General features: G+C 49.1%; 1 protein-coding gene across 7 annotated transcripts in view; it reads right to left on the bottom strand.

The window, feature by feature from the left end:
• Positions 1-19,907, bottom strand: part of LOC133512212 (interferon alpha/beta receptor 2-like) — a 74,985-nt gene that overhangs the window by 4,716 nt on the left and 50,362 nt on the right. The gene's annotated exons all lie outside the window — the stretch shown is intronic.

The following is a 19,907-nucleotide window of genomic DNA, read 5'->3' as shown; positions in this document are numbered from 1 at the left end:
GATCTGATCCCTGATGCTGTTCCACCTTCACCTTAAATTCTTCTGTCACACCTATAGCACACCTCACCATTGTTCCGCTGGCGTCATACTAAGACAAATAATGCATCTATGGTACTTTTTCTAGGCATCAAACCATATTGTTGCTTGCAGATACTTTTGTCCTGAGTCTAGCCTGCATTACTCTTTCCTATAACTTCATTGTGTGGCTCATCAGCTTTATTCCTCTATAGTTGCCACAGCTCTACAAATCACCATTGTTCTTAAAAATGGGAACTACCACACTTTTTCTCCATTTCCTTCTGTAGGTTAACGGTGCCGGGCACAGGCATTATTAACCTGGGTCACAACTGATCCGGTATGGGATTATTTTGATGAACTCTCATATTTGTTTGGTGAAGTTTAAAGAGAGATGCCCTCCTGACTCAAGCCCTTGCATTCATCCGGGCTTGGGACCGGCCTACAGATTGCACTGACTTGTGCCCCCATAGGGCTGCAAGTGAAACAAAGATAAAAGGTGAAAATGTAAGTAGAAGAGGAAAAACAGTAAAAATTATATTTCAGATTTAGTCAGTGTTGCTCAACTGGAACAGCATCTGACATCACTTTCTTCACTTGGCTAGGATAAGAAGAGGATCTGGGTGGGCCATCAGTTGTTCACTGAGATGATGGTAAAGCTCATTTACCACGTCACTCTTCTTTTTGCTGGATTACAGAGAAATATATACGATATGTATGGCAGTGAATTTCCCTGGTAATAAAAAAAATGACTGGCATTTCAGAGACAAAATCTAGCAGCGGTGAGCGGTGTTGAACCAAGATAGCCTTTCAGCACCAGGCGTCAATGATGTGAACGCATAGTCTGTCGCTGCAAGTCTTGCGTCCTGCGAGGGGTGTTTCGCCTCGGTTGCATGCTCGTCGGCGAAGCTGATTATGCGCTATCTGGAACGCTGCTTTTAACGAATGCGAAAACACAACACTCTCCCACAATCTGACAAGTAGAGCAGAGCAATCCAATGTAATCCATCCTTTTGTTCAGAGAGCTGTCACGGACGAGACTCGGGGGTGGACCCAAATGCACGACTCAGGTGAGAGGTAAGCAGTGCGGAATAAGCCTTTATTCGTTCCAATGTCGGTTACCAGGGAGTCAGTCCAAACAAGCAGCAAGATCAGTAACGGCAGGCTTACGGGGTAGGTCGGGAGACAGGCGTTGGTCGGTACACGGGAGGTAGACGTCAGGAGTACGGTAGTGCGGGAACGAGGCATGAGAGGCAACGATCTAGCAGAGTCTCTGTCATCCCCCGGGTCCTATATGTACTGGGTCTAATCGGAGGTCATGAGGCGCAGGTGTGACCCTTCTGATTAGACGGCCACGCCCAGCCCTGGCTGGAATCCAGGATCATGACAGTACCCACCCCTCAACGGCCGGCTCTGGACGGCCCAGGCGCATCAGGGTGAGCCGCGTGAAAGTCCCTGATGAGGGAGCGGTCCACGACGAAGCGGGAGGGGATCCAAGAGCGCTCCTCCGGGCCATATCCCTCCCAGTCCACCAGGTACTGGACCCCCCTCCCTCTGCGGCGGGAAGACAGCAACCGGCGCACGGTGTACACCAACCCACCGTCGACCATGCGTGGGGGCGGGGGGGACTTGAGCGGAGGAGCCAACGACGACGTGCGATTCGGGCGAAGTCTGCTGACGTGGAACGTAGGGTGCACCCTCATCGACCTGGGCAGTTTCAACGAGACGGCGACCGGGTTAATAACCTTGGAAACAGGGAATGGGCCAACGAACCTGGGAGCAAGTTTGCGGGATTCCGTCCGCAGCGGGAGATCTTTGGTGGAGAGCCACACTCGCTGTCCCACTCTGAGCTCTGGTGCGGCCCTCCTCTTGCGGTCTGCTGCGGCCTTGTAGGCGCTGCTCATGCGCAGCAGTGTCCTCCGAGCTGCTTCCCAGGTCCGTTTGCAGCGTCGCACCACGGCCAGGGCCGACGGAACTGTGGATTCTGTGACCAGTGGAGGAAACAGGGACGGAGGATACCCATGCACGACATGGAGTGGAGCCATACCTGTTGAAGCGGAGGGTAGGGAATTGTGGGCATACTCCACCCACTTGATGTGCTGGCTCCACGTGCTCTGGTCCCTGGATACCAGACATCGAAGACCGGTCTCTAATTCCTGGTTAATCCTCTCAGTCTGGCCATTAGACTCTGGGTGATGACCCGATGTCCGACTTGCTGAAGCGCCGATGAGGTTGCAGAACTCCTTCCAGGAACGGGCGCTGAATTGCGGACCCCTGTCCGAAACGATGTCCTGGGGTAGACCGTGGTAACGGACGACCTCGTCTAATACCAACTGGGCTGTCTGCTTGGCCGACGGGATCTTCGGGAGCGGCACGAAGTGGACCATCTTGGAGAAACGGTCCACTATGGACAGCACCACTGTGTTCCCTTGTGAAGGCGGCAGGCCGGTAACGAAGTCCATCGCGATGTGTGACCGCGGACGAAAGGGGATGGACAGGGGTTGCAACTCACCAACGGGCCCTAGGCGGGAAGTTTTATTGGCAGCACACACCGGGCAGGCGTTGACGAACTCCCTTACATCCTTGCTGAGGTTAGGCCACCAGAACCTTTGTTCGACCACTGACCGTGTCTTCGCCATACCCGGGTGGCAGACCGTCTTGTTGGTATGGGCCCAGTTGATGACGTCTCCCCGCAGAGATGGAAAAACGAAAAGACGGCCCGACGGACAATCCGCGGGTGGCCGTGTCTCTTCCAGGGCCTCCTTCACCCGCGACTCGATCGACCAGGTGAACCCTGACACGAAGCACCCCGCTGGCAGGATAGTAGCGGCGTCTGAATCAGTGCGCCATCCCTCGTGGATCCGCGAGAGTGCATCCGGCTTGCCGTTTTTGGAGCCTGGGCGGTAAAACATCTTAAAGTGGAAGCGGGTGAAAAATAGAGCCCACCTGGCCTGACGGGCGTTCAACCTCTTCGCGGACTTCAGGTATTCAAGGTTCTTATGGTCCGTGAAGACAACGAACGGTACTTGCGAGCCCTCCAGCCAGTGCCGCCACTCCTCCAACGCGCTCTTGACCGCCAGCAGTTCCTTATCTCCCACGTCGTAGTTCCTCTCTGCCGGGGTCAACTTTCTAGACAGGAACGCGCACGGGTGAATCCTTCCATCCCTGGGACTCCTCTGCGACAAGACTGCTCCGATTCCTGAATTCGATGCATCCACCTCCACCACAAACTGGTTATCGGGATCCGGAATAATGAGAACGGGCGCAGTAGTGAAACTTGCCTTGAGCCTGCCGAAGGCCTCCTGGCAGGTCCCGGACCAGTCGAAGGTGGTATTTGGCGAAGTGAGCGAATGCAGAGGAGCGGCCACGGAACTGAAGTTCCTTATGAATTTCCTATAGAAATTGGCAAATCCCAAGAACCTCTGCACGTCCCTCCTGTTGGTGGGGGTAGGCCACCGCAGCACCGCGTCGACCTTCCCGGGATCCATCCGTATCTCTCCCTCAGCCAGGACGAAGCCCAGGAAGGACACGGATGCCTGATGGAACTCACACTTATGCATATTCACGTATAATTGGTGCTGCTGCAGACGCCGGAGCACCTCTCGGACTTGTTGAATGTAAGAGGCTAGGTCTGTTGAAAAGATGAGAATGTCATCCAGGTAAACAAAGACAGATCTGTTCAGGAACTCCCGGAGCACGTCGTTAATGAAGTTCTGAAAGACGGCCGGAGCGTTTGTCAGTCCAAAGGGCATCACAAGATACTCATAGTGCCCTGTGGGGGTGTTGAACGCCGTCTTCCACTCATCCCCTTCCCGAATCCGCACCAGATGGTAAGCGCTGCGCAAGTCGAGCTTGGTGAAGATCCGGGCTCCCTGGAGGAGTTCGAATGCTGTAGAGATAAGCGGCAAAGGGTACCTGTTCTTGACTGTGATGTCGTTCAGTCCTCGGTAGTCGATGCAGGGTCGCAGCGTGGAGTCCTTCTTCTTGACAAAAAAAATCCCCGCACCGGCTGGTGAAGATGAGGGGCGAATGAGTCCGGCTGCCAGCGAGTCCTCGATGTAGTCCCTCATGGCTTGATGCTCTGGTCCTGTTAAAGAGAACAGTTTCCCTCTGGTAGGAAAGGTGCCTGGCAGGAGTTCAATCGCGCAGTCGTATGACCGATGTGGCGGTAGAGACTTTGCCTTAGATTCAGAGAAGACCTCCCGTAGGTCATGATAGCAGGAGGGCACTGCGGTCAGGTCCAGGGCGGTACCAGGTTCTGTTAGCCGAACCGGCGCGACTTGAATACTCCTGTCTCTCCGGACAGCGAAACAACGACTGAGACAGTCCTCACCCCAAGTCTTGATCTGACCCGTGGTCCAATCTATGTGCGGATTATGTTCTTTGAGCCACGGACTGCCCAAGATGATGTCGCTACTACGTGCGTCGAAGACATGAAAGCTAATTCGCTCCGAGTGAGCGTCCGGAAAGCTCATACGTAGCGTCTGAGTACGATGTGTAACCCGACAAAGGAACTTGCCGTTGGCGGCATAGGCGTGACGAAACCGTTGCGTGGGGAAGGTTGCCGCCCCCAGCTCCTCGACCACGCGGGGATTTATCAGGTTTGCTTCCGACCCAGAATCTATGAAAGCCGTCACAGAGCATGAACGGGAGTCCGTTCCCAAGGTGAGGTGAAGAAGGGACCTCCCTGACCCCGTCGCGGTGTACCGCACACTCACCGGAGTAGCGATCCTGATGTCAGAATGCCCTGGTCGAGTCGGGCAACGGGCGATCAAGTGTCCCAAACGCCCGCAGTAAAAACAGCGTCCCTCTCGTCGCCGACGTAAGCGCTCCTCCGCTGAGCTGCCAAGCCCCTCCACTTGCATGGCTTCCGGTGAAGCTGACAACACGGGTGGCCGGGAAGCGGAAACAACCAGACTGCGACTCTCCCTCTCCTCCTCCCTCAGGCCCTCCATCTGTCTCTGCACGGTGAGGCGCTGGTCCACCTTGAGGGCCAATGCGATGAGGGAGTTAAGCGAAGGCGGAAGATCCATGGCCACGAGGTGACCACGGATCTGTGGGGACAGTCCCTCGTAAAACGCGTCATGGGGGGCTTCCTCATTCCAGCGGCTCTCGGCAGCCCGAATCCGGAACTCAATGGCGTAGTCGGACACGCGGCGACGCCCCTGCCGAATTGTCATGAGTGATGACGCCGCTTGGCGTTCCGGAGCCGCATACTGGAACACCTGGGTGAGCGCGCAGACGAAGCTCGCCCATGAGCGGCAGGTCTCCGAGTTACGGCTCCACTCGGCGGTGGCCCATGCCTCCGCCCTCCCTGTCATGTGGGAAATGACGAAGGCGATCCGGGAGCGGTCCGTGGGAAAAGCGGAAGCTTGCAGCTCAAAGTGGAGATCGCACTGCGCCAGGAAGGGCTTGACGTTACCGGAGTCGCCTGAGAACCGCTCTGGTCGAGAGAGGGGAGTGATGGTGGCACGGGGAGGCACAGGAGCGGCCGCGCTAGCTTGGGAGGCTAGCCACGGTTGCAGCTGGGTGAGCTCCTGGATCTGGTGAGTCATACCCTGGAGAGCAGCCTCTTGCTCACCCAGGCGTTTGCCCTGCACTTGCAGCGCACGGCGAATGGCTTCAGAGTCGGCTGGGTCCATGTTCTTGGCTAGATCGTTCTGTCACGGACGAGACTCGGGGGTGGACCCAAATGCACGACTCAGGTGAGAGGTAAGCAGTGCGGAATAAGCCTTTATTCGTTCCAATGTCGGTTACCAGGGAGTCAGTCCAAACAAGCAGCAAGATCAGTAACGGCAGGCTTACGGGGTAGGTCGGGAGACAGGCGTTGGTCGGTACACGGGAGGTAGACGTCAGGAGTACGGTAGTGCGGGAACGAGGCATGAGAGGCAACGATTTAGCAGAGTCTCTGTCATCCCCCGGGTCCTATATGTACTGGGTCTAATCGGAGGTCATGAGGCGCAGGTGTGACCCTTCCGATTAGACGGCCACGCCCAGCCCTGGCTGGAATCCAGGATCATGACAAGAGCATACATTGGCCAGCACAACGGAGGGAATAGCCCTAATCCCTAACCTGATCAATTTAATTCATCTATAGTTCCCACAGGTCTTAAATTGATAAATCATAAAAGGTATTTACAATCAAGTAATTTAATTACAGTATGTTTGTACCCATTATTTCTGTCATGGGTTGTTGGTTTGACCTGATTGGTTAGAATACATGACCTTACAGTACATAAGAATATACAGTCAAGGAACAAGTTATTTAAATTTACGCATTGCTTTTCCTTGTGATCAGATTAGTGATCGTTTTTTTTTTTTAAAGGGAACGATGGTCTAAAACTCATGATTGACTAAACGGTGGCTATGATGAACAGTTTGGTGTACTCGAGAGCACTGCCACTTGGGACTTCATCGCTCATGTGCACAATGACAGTGACACCTGGAAGGGTGTGATTGGGAGGAATGACCTCCCCGATCAGAACCTGAGTGGTGTTCTGGTATTCAACTTCTGTGCTCGTCACAAAATGGCCATAGCGAACACCAGGTTTAAGCACAAGGGCATCCACACATGAACTTGGCACCAGGATATCCTAGGTCAAACTTCAATGATCGACATTGTGGTCGTGTCAGTGGCTTTGCGACCACTTGTATTGGAAGACAGGATTCATTGAGACGACGTCTCCCCGAAGTGATGGAACGAGGAACAGGCGATGAGATGGACAATCTGCGGGCTGCGGCGTCTCTCCCAGGGCCTCCTTCACCCGCGACTCGACCCCCCAGGTGAAGCTGGACACAAAGCATGCCTCTGGCAGGATAGGAGCCGCTACTGACTCTGTGCGCTCCCCCTCGTGGATCCGTGAGAGGGTGCCCGGCTTGCCGTTCTTGGAACTGGGCGGAAGGACAGAGTGAAGCGGAAGCGGGTGAAGAAGAGAGCCCACCTGGCCTGGCAGGCGTTCAACCGCTTCACAGTCCTCAGGTACTCTAGGTTTTTGTGGTCGGTGAGGACCACGAACGGTACTTGTGAGCCCTCCAGCCAGTGCCGCCACTCCTCCATAGCCATCTTGACCGCCAGCAGTTCGCGATCCCCCACGTCGTAGTTTCTTTCTGCTGGGGTTAGCTTCCTAGACAGGAACGGGTGGATCCTTCCGTCTTTGGGACTCCTCTGCGACAAAACGGCTCCGATTCCCGAGTCCGACGCGTCCACCTCCACCACGAACTGGCGATCTGGATCCGGGATAATGAGGATGGATGCAGTTGTGAAACTTGCCTTATGTTTATTGAAGGCCTCCTGGCAGGTCCTGGACCATTCGAAAACGTTGTGCGGCGAGGTGAGGGCGTGCAGAGGGGCGACCACAGCGCTGAAGTTCCGAATTAACTTTCTGTAGAAATTTGCGAAGCCAATGAACCTCTGCACGTCCCTCCTGCTGGCGGGGGTGGGCCACCGAAGCACCACTTTGATATTCCCGGGATCGATCTGTATCTCCCCTTCTGCCAGGATGAAGCCCAGAAAGGACACGGATGCTCGGTGGAACTCGCACTTTTCCCATTTCACAAACAGCTGGTGCTGCAAGAGACGCTGGAGCACCTCTCTGACCTGTCGGATATGGGAGGTCAGGTCTGCTGAAAAGATAAGAATGTCGTAAAGGTACACAAATACGTTTTTGTTCAGGAACTCCCGAAGCTCGTCATTAATAAAGTTTTGGAAGACGGCCCGGGCATTGATCAGTCCGAAGGGCATCACAAGATACTCATAATACACCGTGGGAGTGTTGAAAGCTGTGTTCCATTCGTCGCCCTCCCGAATCCGCACCAGATGATACGTGCAAGTCCAGCTTGGTGAAGCTCCGGGCTCCTTGGAGGAGTTCAAATACCGTAGCGATTAAGGGCAAGGGGTACCTGTTCTTGACCGTGATGTCATTCAATCCTCGGTAGTCGATGCAGGGTCATAAAGTGGAATCCTTCTTCTTAACAAAAAAAAACCCTGCACCGGCTGGTGAGGATGACGGGTGAATGAGTTCGGTTGCCAGCGACTCCTCGACGTAATCCCTCATTGCCTGGTGCTCCGGTCCTGTCAAACAGAACAGTCTCCCTCTGGGAGGTGAGGTGCCAGGGACGAGTTTGATTGCACAGTCATAAGGCCGATGCGGCAAGCAGAGATTTTGCCTTGGACTCGGAAAAAAATTCCTTTAAATCATGGTAGCAAATGGGCACCGTGGCTAATTCGGAAGCGGTACTCAGTTCAGCAACTTGAATCCCTCCGTCCTCCCGAGCGGCGAGACACTGCTTGTGACAGTCCTCACGAATTGTCATGAGTGAGGCCGCCCCCTTGCGTTCCGGAGCTGCGTACTGGAATACTTGGGTGAGCACACAGACGAACGTCGTCCATGAACAGCAGATCTCCGAGTTGCGGCTTCATTCTGCTGTGGCCCAGGCCTCCGCCCTTCCCGTCATGTGGGAAATGACGAAGGCGATCCGGGAGCGGTCCATGGGGAAAGCGGACGCCTGCAGTTCGAAATGGAGGTCGCACTGCGCAAGGAAGGGCTTGACGTTGCCTGGGTCGCCTGAGAAACGTTCCGGTCCTGAGAGCGGAGTTATGCTGGCACAGGAGGGCTCCACAACAGGCGGAACGGGTGGACTCAGAGCGACAGGCGGAGTGACAATTGTCGGCATAGCAGCCGCGCTAGCTTGGGATGCTAGCCATGGCTCCAGCCGGGCACAGATCTCATGGAGACGTTGATCCGTCACCTGAAGAGCAGCCTCCTGCTCAGCCAGGCGTCTGCTCTGGAACTGTAACGAGAGGCAGATGGCTTCGGAGTCGGCTGGGTCCATGTTGTGGCCAGATCGTTCTGTCACGAATGAGGTTCTAGGGCGGACCCAAATGCAAGCAGGTAGTGTACAGAAAGCCTTTATTCGGTCCGTGTACCCAAAAAAAAGGTAGATTGCGGGAGGTTGGCTTTTTGAAAAGTACTGTCATTTCTGGTGAATAATGTGCAAAATTTTCCTAAAATATTTTAAAAAGTCAAAAGAGCCCATTATATTTAGGTATAGGTTAAAAAGAAAAAGAAAATCACATTGTATAGTCGTGTACAGGTACACAGGGTGGTGAAAAAGGTACACTTTTACATTTGAATATGACATTCAGTGCCTCATGTTACACATTTATAAGTATTATGGTAATGTATGCCGCCAATCTGAGATTCCCGTCCTGCTTGCGGCAGTTTGCCATGTTACGATCGTTAGCGTAGCTTATTTGTTGCTATTGCACCAAACATCAGAAACGGCTGCCTGTGAGTTTTTTTTTTAAACTTCAACTAAGAAAATGTCGGAGGAAACCGGATCCAGCGTCAGAAGAAAAAGAGGAATGCACAGAGCCTACAACTGAGTGTAGGGACTTTGAATGTTGGGACTATGACAGGAAAAGCTCAGGAGTTGGTTGACATGATGATTAGGAGAAAGGTTGATATTCTGTGCATCCAAGAGAGCAGGTGGAAAGGTAGTAAGGCTAGAAGTTTGGGAGCAGGGTTTAAATTATTCTACCACGGAGTAGATGGGAAGAGAAATGGAGTAGGGGTTATTTTAAAGGAAGAGCTGGCTAAGAATGTCTTGGAGGTGAAAAGAGTATCAGAACGAGTGATGAGACTAAAATTTGAAATTGAGGGTGTTATGTATAATGTGGTTAGCGGCTATGCACCACAGGTAGGATGTGACCTAGAGTTGAAAGAGAAATTCTGGAAGGAACTAGATGAAGTAGTTCTGAGCATCCCAGACAGCGAGAGAGTTGTGATTGGTGCAGATTGTAATGGACATATTGGTAAAGGAAACAGGGGCAATGAAGAAGTGATGGGTAAGTACGGCATCCAGGAAAGGAACTTTGAAGGGCAGATGGTGGTGGACTTTGCAAAAAGGATGGAGATGGCTGTAGTGAACACTTATTTCCAAAAGAGGGAGGAACATATAGTGACCTACAAGAGCGGCGGTAGAACCACGCAGGTAGATTATATTTTGTGCAGACGATGTAATCTGAAGGAGGTTACTGACTGTAAAGTAGTGGTAGGGGAGAGTGTAGCTCGACAGCATAGGATGGTAGTATGTAGGATGATTCTGGTGGTGGGTAGGAAGATTAAGAAGACCAAGGTAGAGCAGAGAACCAGGTGGTGGAAGCTGAGAAAGGAAGAATGTTGTGCGGCCTTCCGGAAAGAGGTGAGACAGGCTCTCGATGGACAACCGAAGCTCCCGGAAGACTGGACGACGACAGCCAAGGTGATCAGAGAGACAGGCAGGAGAGTACTTGGTGTGTCATCTGGTAGGAAAGGGGAGAAGGAGACTTGGTGGTGGAACCCCATAATACAGGGAGTCATACAAGGAAAGAGATTAGCGAAGAAGAAGTGGGATACTGAGAGGACTGAGGAGAGGCGAAAGGAGTACATCGAGATGCGACGTAGGGCAAAGGTAGAGGTGGCAAAGGCTAAACAAGAGGCATATGAAGACATGTACACCAGGTTGGACACGAAAGAAGGAGAAAAGGATCTCTACAGGTTGGCCAGACAGAGGGATAGAGATGGGAAGGATGTGCAGAAGGTTAGGGTGATTAAGGATAGAGATGGAAATGTGTTGACTGGTGCCGGTAGTGTGCTAAATAGATGGAAAGAATACTTTGAGAAGTTGATGAATGAAGAAAATGAGAGAGAAGGAAGAGTTGAAGAGGCAAGAGTGAAGGAGCAGGAAGTGGAAATGATTACTAAGGGGGAAGTCAGAAAGGCATTACAAAGGATGAAAAATGGGAAGGCAGTTGGTCCTGATGACATACCGGTAGAGGTATGGAAGCAATATGGAGAGATGGCTGTGGAGTTTTTGACCAACTTATTCAACAGAATACTAGCGGGCGAAAAGATGCCTGAAGAATGGAGGAAAAGTGTTCTAGTTCCCATTTTTAAGAACAAAGGGGATATTCAGAGCTGTGGGAACTATAGAGGAATGAAGTTGATGAGCCACACAATGAAGTTATGGGAAAGAGTAGTGGAGGCTAGACTCAGGACAGAAGTAAGTATCTGCGAGCAACAGTATGGTTTCATGCCTAGAAAGAGTACCACAGATGCATTATTTGCCTTGAGGATGCTCGTGGAAAAGTACAGAGAAGGTCAGAAGGAGCTACATTGTGTCTTTGTGGATCTAGAGAAAGCCTATGACAGAGTACCAAGAGAGGAACTGTGGTACTGCATGCGTAAGTCTGGTGTGGCAGAGAAGTATGTTAAAATAGTACAGGACATGTATGATGGCAGCAGAACAATGGTGAGGTGTGCCTTAGGTGTGACAGAGGAATTTAAGGTGGAGGTGGGACTGCATCAGGGATCAGCTCTGAGCCCCTTCCTGTTTGCAGTGGTAATGGATAGGCTGACAGATGAGGTTAGACTGGAATCCCCTTGGACCATGATGTTCGCAGATGATATTGTCATATGCAGTGAAAGCAAGGAGCATGCAGAGGAACAATTGGAAAGATGGAGACATGCACTGGAAAGTAGAGGAATGAAGATTAGCCGAAGTAAAACAGAATATATGTGCGTGAATGAGAAAAGTAGAGGGGGAAGAGTGAGGCTACAGGGAGAAGAGATAGCGAGGGTGGACGACTTCAAATACTTGGGGTCAACAATACAGAGCAATGAAGAGTGTGGTCAGGAAGTGAAGAAACGGGTCCAAGCAGGTTGGAACAGCTGGCGAAAGGTGTCTGGTGTGTTATGTGACAGAAGAGTGTCTGCTAGGATGAAGGGCAAAGTTTACAAAACAGTGGTGAGGCCGGCCATGATGTACGGATTAGAGACGGTGGCACTGAAGAAACAACAGGAAGCTGAACTGGAGGTGGCAGAAATGAAGATGTTGAGGTTCTCGCTCGGAGTGACCAGGTTGGCTAGGATTAGAAATGAGCTCATTAGAGGGACAGCCAAAGCTGGATGTTTTGGAGACAAGATTCGAGAGAACAGACTTCGATGGTTTGGACATGTTCAGAGGCGGGAGAGTGAGTATATTGGTAGAAGGATGCTGAGGATGGAGCTGCCAGGCAAAAGAGCGAGAGGAAGACCAAAGAGAAGGTTTATGGATGTGGTGAGGGAAGACATGAGGGCAGTTGGGGTTAGAGAGGAAGATGCAGGAGATAGGCTAAGATGGCAAAAGATGACACGCTGTGGCGACCCCTAACGGGACAAGCCGAAAGGAAAAGAAGAAGAACTAAGAAAATGTCGATTAAAAGAACAAGTTACGCAGCCAATTTTCAAGGAAAAGTAATCACTGCTGCTGAAGAAGTGGGAAATCACGAGGCAGCGCAGCAGTTCAATGTGGCTGAAAATATTGTGAGAGTGTGGAGGTAGATGGAGAAAATCAGCCATCAAAAAACAGATCTTTGGCATGTGGGAAAGTTGCCCAGTTTCCAGAGGCGGAGGAAAAACTGCTATAGATTGTAGCCGAAGGGAGGGCAAGAGGCTGCACTATTACCACTGTCGAACTTTGCCTCAAAGCGCTGACAATAATGAGGAATATCGGGAACCAAGACTTCAGGGCATCTACAAACTGGTGCAAGTTGTTTTTTTTAGGAGGCATTACTTTTCTCTTAGGCACAGAACAACAATTGCACAATGTCTCCCACCCGATGAGGATGCATTGACGAAATACCAGCAGTTCATCATTCGGCGAAGAAAATTGCAAGAGTATGAAATTGGGTGAGTAGCAAATGCTGATCAAACACCCCTCATTTTTTATTTGCCAAGCACTCATACAATTGATCAGAAAGGTGAAAAATCAGTGAGGATAAAGTCTACTGGGAATGGAAAAAAACACTTTACACTAATGCTGGGCGCATATGGAACAAGGACTAAGATGTAGCCATATATAATCTTTAGACGAAAAACTCTTTCCAAGAACTGCCAGTGGCAAAAGGGCGTTATAGTGAGATGCCACCAAAAGCATGGATGAGACACTCACTAAGGACTATTAGTTCAGTCTGGTGTAACCACGAGCAAAATGCTGGTGCTGGATAACCTTCGGTGCCATCGCATGCCAGCTATTAAAGAAATTCTTAAAGAAAATAGAACAGACTTGGTGATCATTCCTTCTGGCAGTTACAGACAATGAACGTATCGTGCAATCGCCCTTTAAAAAAAGCACATGCAGAAGAAATGGAACGAGTGGATGACTTCGGGGAGTCATACATTCACTGCAATTGGCAATGTAAGGAAACCCGAACTGCTGCATATAACAGAATGGATAGAAGATGCATTGGATGCAATTTCTCTTAACGGCACACGTACATGCTTTGGGAGGAAGATGGGATCACTGTTCATGGAAATCCACGAGGAACCGGAACGGGACCAAGTCATCAATGATGAGTTCTACGGTACCTGCTATGGATCTTTTTCAGAGTGGAGATGAGTCAGATACCTAATGCAGCCCTATGCGGGCACAAGGTAGTCCAATCTGTAGGCCAGTCCCAAGCCCAAATAAATGCAGAGGGTTGTGTCACGAAGGACATCGGACGTAAAACTGTGCCAAACAAATATGAGCGTTCATCTAAAGAATACCATACCCTTTTGGCTTTTGCTTCCGGTCCTCAAACTGGTAGCAGCTTAAACAAGAGGCTCAGGCCAGCCCGATCGTAATTCAATAAATCCTGCTGAATTTGGACCGAATGTTGTGAATACTTGAAGTGGGACGCTCCTGGTGATGACTTTAGTGGACTAAAATCACCACCTGTGCAATCTTAGTACCCAAATTGGAGCTATATCGTTTGCATTGAAGCATTAGAGATGGAAAGAGAAATGAAGAAGGGCTTATTTTAAAGGAAGAGCTGGCTAAGAATGTCTTGGAGGTGAAAAGAATATCAGCTCGAGTGATGATGATGAAAATTGAAATTGAGGGTATTATGTATAATGTGATTAGCGGCTATGCCTGACAAGTAGGATGTGACCTAGAGTTGAAAGAGAAATTCTGGAAGGAACTAGATGAAGTAGTTCTGAGCATCCCAGGCAGAGAGAGAGTTGTAATTGGTGCAGATTGGAATGGACATGTTGGTGAAGGAAACAAGGGTGATGAAGAAGTGATGGGTAAATACGGCATCAGGAAAGGAACTTTGAGGGACAAATGGTGGTGGACTTTGCAAAAAGAATGGAAATGGCAATAGTGAACACTTTTTTTCCCCAGAAGAAGCAGGAACATTGAATTACCTACAAGAGGGGAGGTGGAAGCACACAGGTAGATTATATTTTGTGCAGACAATGCAATCTGAAGTAGGTTACTGATTGTAAGGTAGTGGTAAGGGAGAATGTAGCTTAGTACCAGAGGATGGTGGTGTGTAGGATAACTCCGATGGTGGGTAGGGAGATTAAGAAGACAAAGGTAAAGCAGAGAACCCTGTGGTGGAAGCTGAGAAAGGAAGAATGTTGTGCGGCCTTTCGGAAAGAAGTGAGACAGGCTCTCGATGGACATGAGGAGCTCCCAGTAGACTGGACTACTACAGTCAACGTGATCAGAGAGGCAGGCAAGAGAGTACTTGGTGTGTCTTCTGGTAGGAAATGGGAGAAGGAGACTTGGTGGTGAAATCTCAAAATACAGGGAGTCATTCAAGGAAAGAGATTAGTGAAGAAGAAGTGGGACACTGAGGACTGAAGAGAGGCAAAAGGAACACATTGAGATGCAAAGTGGGGCAAAGGTCGAGGTGGCAAAGGCTAAACAAGAGGCATATGACATGTACACCACGTCGGGCACGAAAGAAGGAGAAAAGGATCTCTACAGGATGGCCAGACAGCGGGATACATTTGGGAAGGATGTGCAGCAGGTAAGGCTGATTCAGGATGGAGATGGAAATGTGTTGATTAGTACCAGTGGTGTTCTAAATCGATGGAAAGAATTCTTTGAGAAGTTGATGAATGAAGAAAATGAGGAAGAGTACAAGAGGCAAGTGTGAAGGACCGGGAAGTGGCAAAAATTAGTCAGGGAGAAGTTAGAAAGGCACTAAAAAGAATGAAAAATGTAGAGGCAACTGATCCTGGTGACATACCTGTGGAGGTATGGAAACAATTTGGAGAGGTGTCGAATTTTTGACCAATTTATTCAACAGAATACAAGCAGGCAAGATATTACCTGAAGAATGGAGGAAAAGTGTGGTAGTTCCCATTTTTAAGAACAAAGGTGATTTACAGAGCTGTGGGAGGAAGAGGAATAAAGTTGATGAGCCACACAATGATATGGGAAAGAGTAGTGGAGACTTGACTCAGGACAGACGTAAGTATCTGCGAGCAACAGTATGGTTTCATGCCTAGAAGAGGATGACAGATGCATTATTTGCCTTGAGGATGCTAGTGAAAAGTACAGAGAAGAACAGAAGGAGCTACATTGTGTCTTTGTGGATCTAGAGAAAGCCCATGACAGAGTACCAAGAGAGGAACTGTGGTACTGCGTGCGTAAGTCTGTAGAATAGTACAGGACATGTATGACGGCAGCAGAACAATGGTGAGGTGTGCCTCAGGTGTGACAGAAGAATCAAAGGTGGAGGAAGGACTGCATCATGGATCAGCTCTGAGCCCCTTCCCGTTTGCTGTGGTAATGGATAGGCTGAGAGATTAGGTTCGACTGGAATCTCCTTGGACCATGCATGATGTTTGCAGATTATCTTGTGATATGCAGTGAAAGCAGGCAGCAGGTGGAGGAACAATTAGAAAGATGGAGGCATGCACTGGAAAGGAATGAAGATTAGCCGCAGTAAACCAGAATATATGTGCGTGAATGAGAGGGGTGGAGGGGGAAGAGTGAGGCTACAGGGAGAAGAGTTAGTGAAGGTTGACAACTTCAAATACTTGGGGTCCACAATCCAGAGCGATGGTGAGAGTGGTAAAAAGTGAAAGAAGTAAAAGTGAAGAAACGGGTCCAAGCAGGTTGGAACAGTTGGGGGAAGGTGTCTGGTGTGTTATGTGACAGAAGAGTCTCTGCTAGGATGAAGAGCAAAGTTTATAAAACAGTGGTGAGTCCGGCCATGATGTATGGTTTAGAGACATTGGCACTGAAGAAACAACAGGAAGCAGAGCTGGAGGTGGAAGAAATGAAAATGTTGAGGTTTTCTCTGAGTGACCAGGTTGGATAGGATTAGAAATGAGCTCATTGGAGGGACAGCCAAAGTCAGATGTTTTGGAGACAAGGTACAAGAGAGCAGACTTCGATTGTTTGGACATGTCCAGAGGCGAGAGAGTGAGTATATTGGTAGAAGGGTGCTAAGGATGGAGCTGCCAAGCAAAAGAGTGAGGAAGACCAAAGAGAAGGTTGATGAATGTTGTGAGGGAAGACATGAGGGCAGTTGATGTGAGAGAGGAAGATGCAGGAGGTTGGTTTAGATGGAAAAAGATGACGACTGTGGCAACCCCTGTACTCACCGTTCCTCCCGCGTCCACATAGCACTAGCACAGCCACCTTCTCAAACGATTTTGCATCTTAATTCAATGTATCATCTGGTCTTTTAGATCCATTTGTTCAAGCAGAAACTCTTCCACAGTCATCACTGTTGTTGCTTTGTTCCTTATTACAGAAAGGAAAATAAAAAGTCTACTGGAAACGACTAAAATGTACTGTGCAAACTCCACACTGTGACATCCTAGCCAATCCAAGCCAAAATGACACTTCTAACTTGGAGAAGAACTGAAGCACATTTTCAAAACTACACGAGTTGTGCTTGAGGATAAAGTTAAACTATGCGCGGGAGAGCTACAGTAATTTCATCACAGTCACCATATGTGCGAGTATAAAGCCTTAACAGATACGTATGATAAATCCATCCATCCATTTTCTGAGTTGCTTATCCTCATGGGGGTCGCGGGAGTGCTGGCGTCTTTCCCAGCTGTTATCGAGCAGGAGGCAGAGTACACCCTGAACTGGTTGCCAGTCAATCACAGGGCACATGGGGACAGACAACAGTCACACTCACAATCACACTTAGGGAGCAAATTAAAGTCTCCCATTAAACTTCTCCAACTCAGCGTCTCGCTTGCCATCTTCCAGTGGATCTACAACTTCTTGACGGGCCGGACACAGCAGGTGAAGCTGGGGGACACAAGCTCATCCACGTGTACTACATCACCAGGGCACCCCAAGGTTGTATCCTCTCCCTTTTCCTCTTTTCGCTCTATATGAATGACTGCACCTCGTGGGATTCGACTGTCAAACTCCTGAAATTCGCAGATGACACCACGGTCATCGGCCTCATCAAACACTGCTACAAGTTTGCGTATCGACAGGAAGTGGCGACACTTGAGCTTTTGTAACTAACACAACCTGGCATTGAACACTCTAAATAATGTAGAAATGTTTGTGGACTTCACGAGTCATCCTTCACCACAGCTGCCCCTCACCCTGTCCAACCGTCTTGTGTCAACCATCGAGACCTTCAAGTTCTTGGGCATTACAGTCTCAAAGGACCTGATGTGGGGGACAAACATAAACTCGATTCTCAAAAAAGCCCAGCAAAGGATGTACCGTATTTTCCGCATCTCAGAGCCTTTAATTTTCTCAAAAGCCGACGGTGCGCCTTATATATGAATTAACATTGAGCCGCAACAGGTCTCGCAACTACGGTAAGCAGCCGCTGGTTCCATTTTCCCCTGTAGAAGATGTAGCGCACAGCGCGTACTGGGATATATGACTGCGCGAAGCGTGCCGTTTCAGTTCCATTTGTATGTTTGTGTAAAAACCCCAAAATGGCTCCTATTAAGAGACACGTTTACGGCGCAGAGTTTAAACTCAAGACGATCAGTCACATAGTGGAACACGGGAATAGAGCAGCAACGAAAGAATTTAACATGAATGAATCAATGGTGCGGAAGTGGAGGAAGCTACATAATGATCTGCGCCAAGTAAAAAAAGACTAAACAGTTTCTGAGGGAACAAAGCGAGATGGCTACAGTTGGAGGACAAACTCAAACAGTGGGTTGCTGAACAGAGAGCAGCAAGTAGAAGTGTCATTACAATCACTATTCGAATGAAGGCAACAGCACTAGCATGCGAACTTAATATCAATGAATTTAGAATTCCTGGTGCTTTCAGTTTATTCAAAGACGTCATCTTTCCATCCACACACGAACTACAATTTCACAGCAATAGCAAAAAGACTACCAATAAGAGCTGGCCACTTTCCATGCATACTGCAAAAACAAGATTACTGGAAAAAAAGATCCTGCCAGAACACATAATCAACATGGACGAGGTTCCACTCACGTTTGATATTTTCGTAAACCGCACTGTGGATAAAAAGGGAGCGCGTATGGTAAATGTTCGACCCACAGGGAATGAGAAGTCATCCTTCACTGTAATTCTCGCCTGCGAGGCTAATGGTATTCCACCCATTTATTTTCAAGAGGAAGACCTTGCCAAAAGAAAACCTTCCAGCCAACGCCATCATCAAAGCTAACTCGAAGGGATGGACGGATGGATGAAGAAAAGATGAGTGAGTGGTTTAGAGAAATTTACGTGACGTTACCGGGTGGCTTTTTTCACACAGCTCTGTCCTGATGATCTACAAATCCATGCGCTCCCCTATCACAGATGGGATAAAAAAAAAAAAACATGTGAAGCACACTAATTCAATGCTCGCCATCATTGTGGGTGGATTGACAAAAGAACTCCAGCTGCTAGATATTGGTGTCAAAAGGGCATTCAAAGCTAGACAGAGAGCTGCGTGGCAGCAGTGCATGACAAAAGGCGAACACACGTTCACCAATACGGGGAGACTGCACCACTATTTGCCAGTGGAGCATAAATGTCTGGGCTGACATATCAGTCTCAACTGTGGTCTGAGCTTTCAGGAAGGCAGGTAATGTCACTGAACTGCCAGACAACAGCAGCTGACTTAATAAATGACGACTTTGACGAGACGGACCCGGGGGCATGGCGGATGGTGTATTCACCCAACTGTTCAATTCGGACACATAAGAAGAAGAATTCGAGGGATTCGTGGATGAGGAATGAACTGATAAAGTGAGCTTTACGTTTCTTTTGTGTGTTTACAGCTGAACAAGGTTGGTCATATTTTGAATATGGATGTTAACATTTGAACAATATTGACTTATTGCTATATTGTTATTGCTTTGCACTATTTCGAGTGTTACTATATTGTGATTGTACTGTTTGATTTACCAGACCAGTATCAGACTTTTTTTTTTACATTTTTACTGAATCGAGGAAAGGTTCCCCTTCACTATGTGATATAAATGTTGCACTACGTTATACCTTGCTGTGATTAAAAGATACACTGTCACAAAAATACTGCGTCTCTTACTCTACCTTTTGGGAGTGAACGGGATTGTCAGACCGCAGGTTTGTAATCTACTGATAAAGTTTGACTGAGCTATCTGACTGTTTTGTTGACATTCCCTTAAGCTCTATCGAATGCATAACGTAACCCCAGCCTCGACTGTGCCGTCTATTCTATGTGCCTTATGATGCGGTGCACCTTATATATGAAAAACATTTTAAAATAAACCATTCATTGAAGGTGCGCCTTATAGTGCAAACAATACGGTACTTCTTCTGGCTTCTGAGGAAGCACGGCCTGTCACAAGAGCTACTGAGATAGTTCTCCACAGCGGTCATCCACTCAATATAGTGTACCTCTATTACAGTCCGGTTTGGGGCTGCCACAAAAACTCAGACTACAACGGACAATCAAAACTGCTAAACGGATTGTCGGCACCAACCTACCCACCCTTGAAGACTTGCATGCCATTGAAACTAGGCCCAGAGCGGGCAGGATCCTTTCGGACCCTCCACGTCCTGGACACCAGCTCCCTCCGTCAGGGTAGGCGCTACGAATCAATGCAAATTAAAACCAGCAAGCATATAAACAGTATTTTCCCTCTAGCAATTAA

Source organism: Syngnathoides biaculeatus, chromosome 14 (genome assembly GCF_019802595.1).
Source record: "Syngnathoides biaculeatus isolate LvHL_M chromosome 14, ASM1980259v1, whole genome shotgun sequence".
Lineage (NCBI taxonomy): Eukaryota > Metazoa > Chordata > Actinopteri > Syngnathiformes > Syngnathidae > Syngnathoides > Syngnathoides biaculeatus.
The sequence above is the reverse complement of the archived record's forward strand: the minus strand, read 5'-3'. Positions and strand labels throughout refer to the sequence as shown.